The sequence below is a fragment of the Oncorhynchus nerka genome, linkage group LG26 (assembly GCF_034236695.1).
Source record: "Oncorhynchus nerka isolate Pitt River linkage group LG26, Oner_Uvic_2.0, whole genome shotgun sequence".
Classification (NCBI taxonomy): Eukaryota; Metazoa; Chordata; class Actinopteri; order Salmoniformes; family Salmonidae; genus Oncorhynchus; species Oncorhynchus nerka.
In genome coordinates, this window is record NC_088421.1 from 54,105,034 (window position 1) to 54,122,980 (window position 17,947).

At 51.2% G+C, this 17,947-nt stretch overlaps 1 pseudogene; it reads left to right on the forward strand.

The window, feature by feature from the left end:
- The window catches only part of LOC135564923 (trinucleotide repeat-containing gene 18 protein-like), a 151,269-nt pseudogene that overhangs the window by 44,191 nt on the left and 89,131 nt on the right, over positions 1 to 17,947 (forward strand).

Sequence of the window (17,947 nt, forward strand, 5' to 3'; positions counted from 1 at the left end):
CCCTCGGAGAGTGGGCTCAGGGCTTTTACCCTCGGAGAGTAGGCTCAGGGCCTTTACCCTCGGAGAGTAGGCTCAGGACCTTTACCCTCGGAGAGTGGGCTCAGGGCTTTTACCCTCGGAGAGTGGGCTCAGGGCCTTTACCCTCGGAGAGTGGGCTCAGGGCCGCGGGGCCTTTACCCTTGGAGAGTGGGCTCAGGGCCGCGGGGCCTTTACCCTCGGAGAGTGGGCTCAGGGCCGCGGGGCCTTTACCCTCGGAGAGTGGGCTCAGGGCCTTTACCCTCGGAGAGTGGGCTCAGGGCCTTTACCCTCGGAGAGTGGGCTCAGGGCCTTTACCCTCGGAGAGTGGGCTCAGGGCCTTTACCCTCGGAGAGTGGGCTCAGGGCCTTTACCCTCGGAGAGTGGGCTCAGGGCCTTTACCCTCGGAGAGTGGGCTCAGGGCCTTTACCCTCGGAGAGTGGGCTCAGGGCCTTTACCCTCGGAGAGTGGGCTCAGGGCCTTTACCCTCGGAGAGTGGGCTCAGGGCCTTTACCCTCGGAGAGTGGGCTCAGCCTTTACCCTGGGCTCAGGGCCTTTACCCTCGGAGAGTGGGCTCAGGGCCTTTACCCTCGGAGAGTGGGCTCAGGGCCTTTACCCTCGGAGAGTGGGCTCAGGGCCTTTACCCTCGGAGAGTGGGCTCAGGGCCTTTACCCTCGGAGAGTGGGCTCAGGGCCTTTACCCTCGGAGAGTGGGCTCAGGGCCTTTACCCTCGGAGAGTGGGCTCAGGGCCTTTACCCTCGGAGAGTGGGCTCAGGGCCTTTACCCTCGGAGAGTGGGCTCAGGGCCTTTACCCTCGGAGAGTGGGCTCAGGGCCTTTACCCTCGGAGAGTGGGCTCAGGCCTTTACCCTCGGAGAGTGGGCTCAGGGCCTTTACCCTCGGAGAGTGGGCTCAGGGCCTTTACCCTCGGAGAGTGGGCTCAGGGCCTTTACCCTCGGAGAGTGGGCTCAGGGCCTTTACCCTCGGAGAGTGGGCTCAGGGCCTTTACCCTCGGAGAGTGGGCTCAGGGCCTTTACCCTCGGAGAGTGGGCTGGGCTCGGAGAGTGGGGGCCTTTACCCTCGGAGAGTGGGCTCAGGGCCTTTACCCTCGGAGAGTGGGCTCAGGGCCTTTACCCTCGGAGAGTGGGCTCAGGGCCTTTACCCTCGGAGAGTGGGCTCAGGGCCTTTACCCTCGGAGAGTGGGCTCAGGGCCTTTACCCTCGGAGAGTGGGCTCAGGGCCTTTACCCTCGGAGAGTGGGCTCAGGGCCTTTACCCTCGGAGAGTGGGCTCAGGGCCTTTACCCTCGGAGAGTGGGCTCAGGGCCGCGGGGCTTTTTTCTCCTGTTTTTGTCCTTTTTAGTGTTTTGATCTTGTTCAGCCTCTGGATGGGTGTGATGATGTCATAATGGGTCGACCTCTAGTGTGATGATGTCAGTCTGTATTGACTACTTTGTGTGTCCGTGTGTCTCGTCTCAATAAAGCTTCAAAGTCTCCGTATCTCATCCCTCCAGGTGATGCCTTCCCAGCAGCCTCCAGTCCCTTCCTGCCTGGCTATTCCGGCCCCTCCCCCCTAACCTCTGACCCAGCCTACAGATCACCCAATCAGATGGCTCAGCTCTGGGCCGCCCACGAAGGTAACGGACTGTTATAGACTGTCCTTCGTGTTCTGTCAGTGTTCTATCTGCGTCCCTATCTGCCCGCTTCACTACTGTCCCCTCTCTCTCCTCCTCCTGTCCCCTCTCCTCCTCTGTCCTCTCTCTCTCCTCCTGTCCTCTCTCTCTCCTCCTGTCCTCTCTCTCCTCCTCCTGTCCATTCTCCTCCTCCTGTCCTCTCTCTCTTCTGCCCCACTTCTATCCCTCCTCCTGTTCTCTCTCTCTTCTGCCCCACTTCTATCCCTCCTCCTGTCCTCTCTCCTTCTCCTGTCCTCTCTCTCTCTTGCCCCACTTCTATCCTTCCTCCTGTCCTCTCGCTCTCTCTCCTTGTCCCTCAGCTCTCTCTCTCCTCTTCCCTCATCTCTCTCTCTCTCCTCGTCCCTCATCTCTCTCCTGCCCCACTTCTATCCTTCCTCCTGTCCTCTCTCTCTCTTGCCCCACTTCTATCCTTCCTCCTGTCCTCTCTCTCTCTCCTCTTCCCTCATCTCTCTCTCTCCTCGTCCCTCATCTCTCTCCTGCCCCACTTCTATCCCTCCTCCTGTCCTCTTTCCTGGAGGGAAGACAGGCACATCTCTCGCGCTCTCTCTCGCACTCTCTCTCGCGCTCTCTCTCGCGCTCTCTTAGGCAGAGTAGGTCAACCGTGTGTCTACAGGTCAGAGGTCAGTAGTAGGGCTATCCATTCCTGGGGTTCCCACCGCCTAAGGAGTGCAGGTATTTGCTCTGTCCCAGCACCGACCCAGCTGATGTGTGTTGTTGCTCTTCCAGGCTACGCCCCTCTCCCAGGCGGTCTGTACCCCAGCCCCTACCACCTCCCCCTGGGTAACCTGGAGCCTCCTCCCCCCTCGCTGGGCTTGGCTCAGCACCACCACCTCTACAACGCACCACACCAAGGTCAGTACACAGTACCACTTCTAGACCACACTACGAGCCCCAAAATATTCAGTCTCTTCAGACCACACTACCACTTCTAGACCACACTACGAGCCCCAAAATATTCAGTCTCTTCAGACCATACTATCACTTCTAGACCACACTACGAGCCCCAAAATATTCAGTCTCTTCAGACCATACTGCCTTCTAGACCACACTACGAGCCCCAAAATATTCAGTCTCTTCAGACCATACTGCCTTCTAGACCACACTACGAGCCCCAAAATATTCAGTCTCTTCAGACCATACTGCCTTCTAGACCACACTACGAGCCCCAAAATATTCAGTCTCTTCAGACCACACTACCACTTCTAGACCACACTACGAGCCCCACAATATTCAGTCTCTTCAGACCATACTGCCTTCTAGACCACACTACGAGCCCCAAAATATTCAGTCTCTTCAGACCATACTACCACTTCTAGACCACACTACGAGCCCCACAATATTCAGTCTCTTCAGACCATACTGCCTTCTAGACCACACTACGAGCCCCAAAATATTCAGTCTCTTCAGACCATACTGCCTTCTAGACCACACTACGAGCCCCAAAATATTCAGTCTCTTCAGACCATACTACCACTTCTAGACCACACTACGAGCCCCAAAATATTCAGTCTCTTCAGACCACACTACCACTTCTAGACCACACTACGAGCCCCAAAATATTCAGTCTCTTCAGACCATACTGCCTTCTAGACCACACTACGAGCCCCAAAATATTCAGTCTCTTCAGACCATACTGCCTTCTAGACCACACTACGAGCCCCAAAATATTCAGTCTCTTCAGACCACACTACCACTTCTAGACCACACTACGAGCCCCAAAATATTCAGTCTCTTTAGACCACACTGTCACTTCTAGACCACACTACGAGCCCCAAAATATTCAGTCTCTTCAGACCATACTACCACTTCTAGACCACACTACGAGCCCCAAAATATTCAGTCTCTTCAGACCATACTGCCTTCTAGACCACACTACGAGCCCCAAAATATTCAGTCTCTTCAGACCATACTACCACTTCTAGACCACACTACGAGCCCCAAAATATTCAGTCTCTTCAGACCATACTGCCTTCTAGACCACACTACGAGCCCCAAAATATTCAGTCTCTTCAGACCATACTGCCTTCTAGACCACACTACGAGCCCCAAAATATTCAGTCTCTTCAGACCACACTACCACTTCTAGACCACACTACGAGCCCCAAAATATTCAGTCTCTTCAGACCATACTGCCTTCTAGACCACACTACGAGCCCCAAAATATTCAGTCTCTTCAGACCACACTACCACTTCTAGACCACACTACGAGCCCCAAAATATTCAGTCTCTTCAGACCATACTGCCTTCTAGACCACACTACGAGCCCCAAAATATTCAGTCTCTTCAGACCATACTACCACTTCTAGACCACACTACGAGCCCCAAAATATTCAGTCTCTTCAGACCATACTGCCTTCTAGACCACACTACGAGCCCCAAAATATTCAGTCTCTTCAGACCATACTACCACTTCTAGACCACACTACGAGCCCCAAAATATTCAGTCTCTTCAGACCATACTACCACTTCTAGACCACACTACGAGCCCCAAAATATTCAGTCTCTTCAGACCATACTATCACTTCTAGACCACACTACGAGCCCCAAAATATTCAGTCTCTTCAGACCATACTACCACTTCTAGACCACACTACGAGCCCCAAAATATTCAGTCTCTTCAGACCATACTACCACTTCTAGACCACACTACGAGCCCCAAAATATTCAGTCTCTTCAGACCATACTGCCTTCTAGACCACACTACGAGCCCCAAAATATTCAGTCTCTTCAGACCATACTACCACTTCTAGACCACACTACGAGCCCCAAAATATTCAGTCTCTTCAGACCATACTGCCTTCTAGACCACACTACGAGCCCCAAAATATTCAGTCTCTTCAGACCATACTGCCTTCTAGACCACACTACGAGCCCCAAAATATTCAGTCTCTTCAGACCATACTACCACTTCTAGACCACACTACGAGCCCCAAAATATTCAGTCCATACTGCCTTCTAGATCAAAGTATTAATTTGTAATAGACGGTCTGAGCCCCAATAAAAAGGCCTTATTGGTCGTTGATTACATCACCTCTCCCACGTGGTGGGGACGCAAACAAATGTGTATCAAAGTGGCGTCTCGGGACCAGCGTGGCGTCGTCTCGGGACCAGCGTGGCGTCGTCTCTGGACCAACGTGGCGTCTCGGGACCAGCGTGGCGTCGTCTCGGGACCGGCGTGGCGTCGTCTCGGGACCGGTGTGGCGTCGTCTCGGGACCGGCGTGGCGTCTCGGGACCGGCATGGCGGCGTCTCGGGACCGGCGTGGCGTCTCGTCTCGGGACCGGCGTGGCGTCTCGTCTCGGGACCGGCGTGGCGTCGTCTCGGGACCGGCGTGGCGTCGTCTCGGGACCAGCGTGGCGTCGTCTCGGGACCAGCGTGGCGTCGTCTCGGGACCAGCGTGGCGTCGTCTCGGGACCAACGTGGCGGCGTCTCGGGACCAACGTGGCGGCGTCTCGGGACAGATTTGTTTTGCAAACCTGTTACTGTATCTGATGTGTTGTGTTTTGATGGATAATAAATTATTTTATTTCACCTTTATTTATTTAACCAGGTAGGCTGGTTGAGAACAAGTTCTCATTTACAACTGCGACCTGGCCAAGATAAAGCAAAGCAGTGTGAACAGACGACAACAACAACATACAGTCAATAACACTAATGAAAAGTCTGTGTGAAAATGTAGAAGAGTAGTGGGTGGTAAAGAGAATAAATAGGTCATGGAGGCAAAATAATTACAATTTTAGCATTAACACTGGAGTGAGAGATGTGTAGATGATGGTTGTGCAAGTAGAGATACTGGGGGAGCAAAAGAGCAAGAGGATCAATACCAGTATGGGGATGAGGTAGTTGGGTGGGCTATTTACAGATGGGCTATTTACAGATGGGCTGTGTACAGGTACGGTGATCTGGGAGCTGCTCTGACAGCTGGTGCTTAAAGTTAGAGAGGGAGATATGAGACTCCAGCTTTATAGAGATTTTTGCCATTTGTTCCAGTCACTGGCAGCAGAGAACTGGAAGGAAAGGTGGCCAAAGGAAGTGTTGGCTTTGGGGATGACCAGTGAAATTGACCTGAAACACTATACTCAGTAAATTGATTGATGGATGAGGTGATGGTGGTGTTGGAGGATGTGGTCTGATGGTGTTGTGATGTTTGTGTTCCAGAGAGGTTCTTCCTGCCGGTGTCGTTACCCCAGCCGCCTCTCCAACCCTCCTCCGTCCCCCCCAGTTCCACCCCCCAGAGTAGCTCCCGGGAGGGGGGCAGGGACCGAGACATACTCTACCGCGAGGAGAGGGAGAGAGAGGAGCCTCAGGAGGGGGGCAGAGAGCGAGACAGACTCTACCGCGAGGAGAGGGAGAGAGAGGAGCCTCAGGAGGGGGGCAGGGACCGAGACAGACTCTACCACGAGGAGAGAGAGGAGCCTCAGGAGGGGGGCAGAGAGATACCCTACCGCGAGGAGAGAGAGAGAGGCGAGAGGGAGCGGTCGAGAGAGGAGCCTCGTCCATACAGTGTGGTAGATCTGACACAGGATGGGAGGAGTGGAGAGAGAGAACGCCACAGAGAACGAGAGACGGAGCGTGACAGAGACCGAGAGAGAGAAAGAGAGGTTCTCCCCTCTGCTTCTCGACCCCCCCAGGGCTCCTCCTCTTCTGGGCGTTACCCAGAGACTGATGACACACCCACTCGTTCCCCCAACCCTAACCCCAGCCCCCACACACACACAGACAGGCTGAGGAAGACTGAATCTACCTACAGCGGTGGACTCCTCCCTGGCCCCGCCTACCCTGCACACCGGGAGCCTATCAGGGAACAGCGCGTGAGCGCGCCCACTTACGTGCCTTCTGTGGAGGTCTATGATGAGCAGATCGGCCCGATCCAGATCGCATCGCAGGCCAGGGACAAACAGGACAAACTGAGAGAAAGAGAGAGAGAGAGAGAGAGGGAGAGAGAGAGGGAGAGAGAGAGGGAGAGAGAGAGGGAAAGAGAGAGGGAAAGAGAGAGGGAAAGAGAGAGAGAGAGGTTTCCTGAAAAGACACTATCGGACCGTCGCGCTTCTCTTCCTGGTGATTTGTCCAATCAGAGAGAGCGGGAGGAGGGCTCCGTGATCTGTTCCAACGGTTCGGCGCTGAAACGAGACGGTTACGTCAGCCAATCAGGGTTCAGCCCGGACCCCAGGGACACGCCAAAACATGCCATCCGATTGGGCTTGGAGCGGGTGGGGGAAGGGCCTAAATGGAACCCCATCAGCCCATTGGCCAACTATGCCACCAGTCATATGGCAGCTCTGGCCTCCCAGCACGGACACACACACTCCGCACAGCAGGCGCGCACACACACTCAGCCCTCACACAACAACCAGCCGGAACTCAACAGACCCCCTTCCAACCCCCACACACCCCAACACAGACACACACACACTCAACCCTCACACCATAACCAACAGGAACTCAACAGACCCCCTTCCAACCCCCACACACCCCAACACAGACACACACACACTCAACCCTCACACCATAACCAACAGGAACTCAACAGACCCTTATCCAACCCCCACACACTCCAACACAGACACACACATTCCCCCCACCCTCCGCCCCAACCCCAGAGGGGAGAGGAGGGACAGGGGCGCTACTTGGACACCTCAGCCCTGTACCGCCCAGTGGGGGGAAGGAGAGGCAGCGGGGGAGGAGGAGGGGGGTGTGAGGGGGGAGCAGACGGAGGAGAGGTGTCGGCCATGCAGAGTCTGATAAAATACAGCGGGGCCTTCCCACCTGAACGCCAGGGGACCTCCAGGCAGAACACGGACAACCAAGCCGCGTTCGGAGGGCTGGCGTTCATGAGGCTGGAGGGAGGAAGAGGAGGAGGAGCGGGGGGGAGGCTGATGAAGAGAGAGCAGGAGCGTCCCGACAGCTCTCGGTCGTTGGGACGCGGCGAGGGGGCGGGGCCAGGCGAGGGTGGGGGAGTGGTCCGTCACCCTCCTGTTGGGATAGCAGTGGCAGTGGCCAGACAGAGCAATACAGACTCCCAGAGACCTCTACTACTGAACGCAGGGGTTAAAGGTGAGACTATTTATTTACATCTTATAGCAAGGGGACAGCTGTTGTTTAGATATGGGGGGGACGACAAACAGTTTTGTTTTGACTTTTTAAGACACTATCTACAATTCTACACAGTTTTTTTTCACACACCGAAATTCTTTGCACAAATTTGTTTACATCCCTGTTAGTGAGCATTTCTCCTTTGCCAAGATAATCCATCCACCTGACAGGTGTGGCATATCAAGGAGCTGATTAAACAGCATGATTGTTACACAGGTGCACCTTGTGCTGGGGACAATAAAAGGTCACTAAAATGTGAAGTTGCCACAAAAATGCCACGGATTTTCTCAAGTTTGTATTTAATTTGTTAAAAATGGTCTTATGTTTATTTTTATATATATATATATATAAAACACAATATTTTTTTTATATATTTATTTTTGTTACTTGTATCCCTTTTTCTCCACAATTTCTGGTATCCAATTGGTCGTCCAACAGATGCATATCTGTATTCCCAGTCATGTGAAATCCATAGATTAATGAATTTAAATATCCATAGATTAATGAATTTAAATATCCATAGATTAATTAATTCAAAATATCCATAGATTAATTAATTTGAATTAATTAATGTAAATAGCCATAGAGTAATTAATTTAAATATCCATAGATTAATTAATTTAAATATCCATAGATTAATTAATTAAAATATCCATAGATTAATACATTTTAATTTATCCATTTAAATAGCCATAAATTAATTAATTTAAATATCCATAGATTAATTAATTAAAATATCCATAGATTAATTAATTAAAATTAACTAATTTAAATATCCATAGATTAATTAATTCAAATATCCATAGATTAATTAATTTAAATATCCATAGATTAATTAATTTAAATATCCATAGATTAATTAATTTAAATATCCATAGATTAATTAATTAAAATTAACTAATTTAAATAGCCATAGATTAATTAATTTAAATACCCATAGATTAATTAATTAAAATTAACTAATTTAAATAGCCATAGATTAATTAATTAAAATATCCATAGATTAAGTCGGTAAAATCGTAGAAATTTGTTTGCGTTTTAAGTTCCGTATATTTTAATATACCAGATATCACCAAATCTACTGTTGTTGAAGCAGTGCATTATGGATCACTATGTTCTATTCTGTCGTCCAAACAGACGAGGAGCGGGGGGACGAGCGAGCCCGTCACCGTGGTGACAGACTGGGGTGCCTGGAGCGTGAGCAGGAGAAGTTGCTCAGGTTAGGGGGCGTGACTAACGGCTCACCTGTGAAAGGCTGCAGTAAAGGCAGTCTGTCACATTTTCTGACCTGCAACCTCTTAGGAAACTGTAGTGGTTAGATGTATAACCTCTTAGGAAACTGTAGTGGTTAGATGTATAACCTGTTAGGAAAATGTAGTGGTTAGATGTATAACCTCTTAGGAAACTGTAGTGGTTAGATGTATAACCTCTTAGGAAACTGTAGTGGTTAGATGTATAACCTGTTAGGAAACTGTAGTGGTTAGATGTATAACCTGTTAGGAAACTGTAGTGGTTAGATGTATAACCTCTTAGGAAACTGTAGTGGTTAGATGTATAACCTGTTAGGAAACTGTAGTGGTTAGATGTATAACCTGTTAGGAAACTGTAGATATTCTTCATATATATATCCTGGTTGGGTTGGGGGTTGATTCCCTGGTTGGGGGTTGATTCCCTGGTTGGGTTATGGGTTGATTCCCTGGTTAGGGGTTGATTCCCGTGTTAGGGGTTGATCCCCTGGTAGGGTTAGGGGTTGATCCCCTGGTAGGGTTAGGGGTTGATCCCCTGGTAGGGTTAGAGGTTGATTCCCTGGTTGGGTTAGGGGTTGATTCCCTGGTTGGGTTAGGGGTTGATTCCCTGGTTGGGTTAGGGGTTGATTCCCTGGTTGGGTTAGGGGTTGATTCCCTGGTTGGGTTAGGGGTTGATTCCCTGGTTAGGGGTTGATTCCCTGGTTAGGGGTTGATTCCCTGGTTGGGTTAGGGGTTGATTCCCTGGTTAGGAGTTGATTCCCTGGTTGGGTTAGGGGTTGATTCCCTGGTTAGGGGTTGATTCCCTGGTTGGGTTGGGGGTTGATTCCCTGGTTAGGGGTTGATTCCCTGGTAGGGTTGGGGGTTGATTCCCTGGTTAGGGGTTGATTCCCTGGTTGGGTTAGGGGTTGATTCCCTGGTAGGGTTGGGGGTTGATTCCCTGGTTGGGTTAGGGGTTGATTCCCTGGTTGGGTTAGGGGTTGATTCCCTGGTTAGGGGTTGATTCCCTGGTTAGGGGTTGATTCCCTGGTTGGGTTGGGGGTTGATTCCCTGGTTAGGGGTTGATTCCCGGGTTAGGGGTTGATTCCCTGGTTGTGTTGGGGGTTGATTCCCTGGTTGGGTTGGGGGTTGATTCCCTGGTTAGGGGTTGATTCCCTGGTTGGGGGTTGATTCCCTGGTTGGGTTGGGGGTTGATTCCCTGGTTGGGTTGGGGGTTGATTCCCTGGTTGGGTTGGGGGTTGATTCCCTGGTTGGGTTGGGGGTTGATTCCCTGGTTGGGTTAGGGGTTGATTCCCTGGTTGGGTTGATTCCCTGGTTGGGTTGGGGGTTGATTCCCTGGTTGGGTTAGGGGTTGATTCCCTGGTTAGGGGTTGATTCCCTGGTTAGGGGTTGATTCCCTGGTTGGGTTGGGGGTTGATTCCCTGGTTAGGGGTTGATTCCCTGGTTAGGGGTTGATTCCCGGGTTAGGGGTTGATTCCCGGGTTAGGGGTTGATTCCCTGGTTGGGTTGGGGGTTGATTCCCTGGTTGTGTTGATTCTCTTGTTCCTGTGTGTGCAGTCTATCACTCCATATCAAGGATGGATATAAAGAGTGTTATGAATGTGTGTGTGTGTGTGTGATCAGAGAGAGTAAGGAGCTGGCAGAGTTTACCCAGATGCACCCCCCCTTGGTGTCCAGCGCCCTGACCTCTAACCTCATGACCTCCAACCTCATGGTGACTGGAGGCTCCGCCCGCTGGCCCCACGACCCCTCCCCCCTGACCTCTCACCCCTGGATGCCCCGCCAAGGAGCACCGCCCATCTGGCTGTCGGGATCCCCCTACGGTACACACCCACTATACCCACTACACACCCGCTATAACCACTATGCCCACTACACACCCACTATACCCACTACACACCCGCTATACCCTCTATAACCACTATGCCCACTACACACCCACTATACCCACTACACACCCACTATATCCACTATACCCACTATGCCCACTACACACACACTACACACCCACTATACCCACTACACACCCACTATACCCTCTATAACCACTATGCCCACTACACACACACTACACACCCACTATACCCACTACACACCCACTATACACCCACTATACCCACACACACCCACTATACCCACACACACCCACTATACCCACTACACACCCACTATACCCACTACACACCCACTATATCCACTATACCCACTATGTCCACTACACACACACTACACACCCACTATATCCACTATACCCACTATACCCACTACACACCCACTATATCCACTATACCCACTACACACACACACACACACAATATACCCACTACACACACACGCACACACACAATATACCCACTACACACACACAATATACCCACTACACACACACTATATCCACTATACCCACTACACACCCACTATATCCACTATACCCACTACACACACACACACTACACACCCACTATACCCACACACACCCACTATACCCACACACACCCACTATACCCACTACACACCCACTATACCCACTACACACACACTATACCCACTACACACACACTATATCCACTATACCCACTATGCCCACTACACACACACTACACACCCACTATACCCACTACACACCCACTATACCCACTACACACCCACTATATCCACTATACCCACTACACACACACTACACACCCACTATACCCACTATGCCCACTACACACACACTACACACACACTACACACCCACTATACCCACTACACACCCACTACATCCACTATACCCACTACACACACACAAAATACCCACTACACACACACACACACAATATACCCACTACACACACACACACACACAATATACCCACTACACACCCACTTTATCCACTATACCCACTACACACCCACTATATCCACTATACCCACTACACACACACACACTACACACCCACTATACCCACTACACACCCACTATATCCACTATACCCACTACACACACACACAATATACCCACTACACACCCACTATATCCACTATACCCACTACACACCCACTATACCCACTACACACACACACTACACACCCACTATACCCACTACACACCCACTATATCCACTATACCCACTACACACACACCCAATATACCCAACACACACCCACTATATCCACTTTACCCACACTATTTCAACTATATCCACACTATACCCACTACACACACACACACTATACCCACTGCACACCCACTATACCCACCATATCCACTATACCCACTACACACACACATTATTTCCACTATATACACACTATACCCACACTATACCCACACTATACCCACACTATACCCACTATACCCACACTATTTCCACTATACCCACACTATACCCACTATACCCACTATACCCACACTATTTCCACTATACCCACACTATACCCACTATACCCACACTATTTCCACTATACCCACTATATCCACTATTTCCACTATACCCACTATATCCACACTATTTCCACTATATCCACACTATACCCACTATACCCACTACACACACACCCAATATACCCAACACACACCCACTATATCCACTTTACCCACACTATTTCAACTATATCCACACTATACCCACTACACACACACACACTATACCCACTGCACACCCACTATACCCACCATATCCACTATACACACTACACACACACATTATTTCCACTATATACACACTATACCCACTATAGCCACACTATACCCACTATACCCACACTATACCCACTATACCCACACTATTTCCACTATACCCACACTATATACCCACTATACCCACTATACCCACACTATACCCACTATACCCACACTATTTCCACTATACCCACTATATCCACTATTTCCACTATACCCACTATATCCACACTATTTCCACTATATCCACACTATACCCACTATACCCACTACACACACACACATTATTTCCACTATATCCACTATTTCCACTATACCCGCTATTTCCACTATTTCCACTATATCCACACTATATCCACACTATACCCACTATATCCACACACACACTATATCCACTTTACCCACTATATCCACTATTTCCACTATATCCACACACACACTATATCCACTATTTCCACTATATCCACACACACACTATATCCACTATACCCACTATATCCACTATACCCACTACACACACACACACACACATTATTTCCAGTATATCCACTATTTCCACTATACCCACTATTTCCACACTATATCCACATTATTTCCACTATATCCACACTATATCCACATTATTTCCACTATATCCACACTATATCCACACTATTTCCACTATTTCCACTATATCCACATTATTTCCACTATATCCACACTATATCCACATTATTTCCACTATATCCACACTATACCCACTATATCCACACACACACTATATCCACTATACCAATTATATCCACTATTTCCACTATATCCACACACACACACTATACACACTATATCCACTACATACCAACTATACCCAGTACACACACACTATAACCACTACACACACACACTATACCCACTACGCACACACTATATCCACTACATACCAACTATAACCACTACACACACACACTATACCCACTACACACACACTATATCCACTACATACCCACACACATACTATATCCACCACACACACACTATACCCACTATACCCCCCACACACACACACACACACACTATACCCACTATACCCCCAAACACACACACTATACCCACTATACCCCCCCCACACACACACACACACTATACCCACTATACCCCCAAACACACACACTATACCCACTATACCCCCAAACACACACACTATACCCACACACACACTATACCCACTATACCCCCCCACACACACACACACACTATACCCACTATACCCCCAAACACACACTATATCCACCACACACACACACTATACCCACTATACCCCCCCACACACACTATACCCACTATACCCCCACACACACACTATATCCACCACACACACACACTATACCCACTATACCCCCCCCCACACACTATACCCACTATACCCCCCCACACACACACTATATCCACCACACACACACACTATACCCACTATACCCCCCCCACACACACACACACTATACCCACTATACCCCCAAACACACACTATACCCACACACACACTATACCCCCCCACACACACACTATACCCACTATACCCCCAAACACACACACTATACCCACTATACCCCCCACACACACACTATACCCACTATACCCCCAAACACACACACTATACCCACTATACCCCCCCCACACACACACACACTATACCCACTATACCCCCAAACACACACACTATACCCACTATACCCCAAACACACACACTATACCCACACACACTATACCCACTATACCCCCAAACACACACACTATACCCACTATACCCCCAAACACACACACTATACCCACACACACTATACCCACTATATCCACACACACACTATACACACACACTATACCCACTATACCCACTACACACCCACTACACACCCACTATATATATATATATCCATTTGACAAATAAGTATAATCTTAGTCTACCCACACAGCCTAACAGCACTGTATCTGTAAGCTGTAGGCTAGAGAGCAGGTGCCCTGTAGGCTAGAGAGCAGGTGCCCTGTAGGCTAGAGAGCAGGTGCCATGTAGGCTAGAGAGCAGGTGCCATGTAGGCTAGAGAGCAGGTGCCCTGTTGGCTAGAGAGCAGGTGCCCTGTTGGCTAGAGAGCAGGTGCCCTGTAGGCTAGAGAGCAGGTGCCATGTAGGCTAGAGAGCAGGTGCCATGTAGGCTAGAGAGCAGGTGCCCTGCTGGCTAGAGCGCAGGTGCCCTGCTGGCTAGAGCGCAGGTGCCCTGCTGGCTAGAGAGCAGGTGCCCTGTAGGCTAGAGAGCAGGTGCCCTGTAGGCTAGAGAGCAGGTGCCATGTAGGCTAGAGAGCAGGTGCCATGTAGGCTAGAGAGCAGGTGCCATGTAGGCTAGAGAGCAGGTGCCATGTAGGCTAGAGAGCATGTGCCATGTAGGCTAGAGAGCAGGTGCCCTGTTGGCTAGAGCGCAGGTGCCCTGTAGGCTAGAGAGCAGGTGCCCTGTTGGCTAGAGAGCAGGTGCCCTGCTGGCTAGAGAGCAGGTGCCCTGTAGGCTAGAGAGCAGGTGCCCTGTAGGCTAGAGAGCAGGTGCCATGTAGGCTAGAGAGCAGGTGCCCTGTTGGCTAGAGAGCAGGTGCCCTGTAGGCTAGAGAGCAGGTGCCCTGTTGGCTAGAGAGCAGGTGCCCTGTAGGCTAGAGAGCAGGTGCCCTGTCGGCTAGAGCGCAGGTGCCCTGTCGGCTAGAGCGCAGGTGCCCTGCTGGCTAGAGAGCAGGTGCCCTGTCGGCTAGAGCGCAGGTGCCCTGTCGGCTAGAGCGCAGGTGCCCTGTCGGCTAGAGCGCAGGTGCCCTGTCGGCTAGAGCGCAGGTGCCCTGTTGGCTAGAGCGCAGGTGCCCTGTCGGCTAGAGCGCAGGTGCCCTGCTGGCTAGAGCGCAGGTGCCCTGTCGGCTAGAGCGCAGGTGCCCTGTCGGCTAGAGGGCAGGTGCCCTGTCGGCTAGAGCGCAGGTGCCCTGTCGGCTAGAGGGCAGGTGCCCTGTCGGCTAGAGGGCAGGTGCCCTGTCGGCTAGAGGGCAGGTGCCCTGTCGGCTAGAGGGCAGGTGCCCTGTCGGCTAGAGGGCAGGTGCCCTGTCGGCTAGAGGGCAGGTGAACTGTCGGCTAGAGAGCAGGTGCCCTGTCGGCTAGAGAGCAGGTGAGCTGTCGGCTAGAGAGCAGGTGCCCTGTCGGTCCCCCAATATCCTAACCCAGCTGCTGGTCCCCCAATATCCTAACCCAGCTGCTGGTCCCCCAATATCCTAACCCAGCTGCTGGTCCCCCAATATCCTAACCCAGCTGCTGGTCCCCCAATATCCTGACCAGCTACTGGTCCCCCAATATCTTAACCAGCTGCTGGTCCCCCAATATCCTGACCCAGCTACTGGTCCCCCAATATCTTAACCAGCTGCTGGTCCCCCAATATCCTGACCCAGCTGCTGGTCCCCCAATATCCTGACCCAGCTGCTGGTCCCCCAATATTCTGACCAGCTGCTGGTCCCCCAATATCCTAACCCAGCTACTGGTCCCCCAATATCCTGACCCAGCTGCTGGTCCCCCAATATCCTAACCCAGCTGCTGGTCCCCCAATATCCTAACCCAGCTGCTGGTCCCCCAATATCCTGACCCAGATACTGGTCCCCCAATATCCTGACCCAGCTACTGGTCCCCCAATATCCTGACCCAGCTACTGGTCCCCCAATATCCTGACCCAGCTACTGGTCCCCCAATATCCTGACCCAGCTACTGGTCCCCAATATCCTGACCCAGCTACTGGTCCCCAATATCCTGACCCAGCTACTGGTCCCCAATATCCTGACCCAGCTACTGGTCCCCCAATATCCTGACCCAGCTACTGGTCCCCCAATATCTTAACCCAGCTACTGGTCCCCCAATATCCTGACCCAGCTACTGGTCCCCCAATATCCTGACCCAGCTACTGGTCCCCCAATATCCTGACCCAGCTACTGGTCCCCCAATATCCTGACCCAGCTACTGGTCCCCCAATATCCTGACCCAGCTACTGGTCCCCCAATATCCTGACCCAGCTACTGGTCCCCCAATATCTTAACCAGCTGCTGGTCCCCCAATATCCTGACCCAGCTGCTGGGCCCCCAATATTCTGACCCAGCTACTGGCCCCCCAATATCCTGAACAGCTACTGGCCCCCCAATATCCTGAACAGCTACTGGTCCCCCAATATCCTGAACAGCTACTGGTCCCCCAATATCCTGACCCAGCTACTGGTCCCCCAATATCCTGACCCAGCTACTGGTCCCCCAATATCCTGACCCAGCTACTGGTCCCCCAATATCCTGACCCAGCTGCTGGTCCCCCAATATCCTAACCCTATGAAGAGTCTTCAATGAGCTGTGAGTTTTTCTATAATGCATTAACAATCTCTCTCTGTCTCTCTCTCTCTCTGTCTCTCTCTCTGTCTCTGTCTCTCTGTCTCTCTCTGTCTCTCTCTCTGTCTCTCTCTGTCTCTCTGTCTCTCTCTCTCTCTCTGTCTCTCTCTCTCTCTGTCTCTCTCTCTCTCTGTCTCTCTCTCTCTCTGTCTCTCTGTCTGTCTCTCTCTCTCTCTCTCTCTCTCTGTCTGTCTGTCTGTCTGTCTCTCTGTCTGTCTGTCTGTCTCTCTCTCTCTCTCCCTGTCTCTCTCTCCCTGTCTCTCTCTCCCTGTCTCTCTCTCCCTGTCTCTCTCTCCCTGTCTCTCTCTCCCTGTCTCTCTCTCTCTCTCCCTGTCTCTCTCTCCCTGTCTCTCTCTCCCTGTCTCTCTCTCCCTGTCTCTCTCTCCCTGTCTCTCTCTCCCTGTCTCTCTCCCTGTCTCTCTCTCCCTGTCTCTCTCTCCCTGTCTCTCTCTCCCTGTCTCTCTCCCTGTCTCTCTCCCTGTCTCTCTCCCTGTCTCTCTCCCTGTCTCTCTCCCTGTCTCTCTCCCTGTCTCTCTCTCCCTGTCTCTCTCTCCCTGTCTCTCTCTCCCTGTCTCTCTCTCCCTGTCTCTCTCTCCCTGTCTCTCTCTCCCTGTCTCTCTCTCCCTGTCTCTCTCTCCCTGTCTGTCTCTCCCTGTCTGTCTCTCCCTGTCTGTCTCTCCCTGTCTGTCTCTCCCTGTCTGTCTCTCCCTGTCTGTCTCTCCCTGTCTCTGTCTCTCCCTGTCTCTGTCTCTCTCTCTCCCTGTCTCTCTCTCTCTCCCTGTCTCTCTCTCTCTCCCTGTCTCTCTCTCTGTCTCTCTCTCTCTCTGTCTC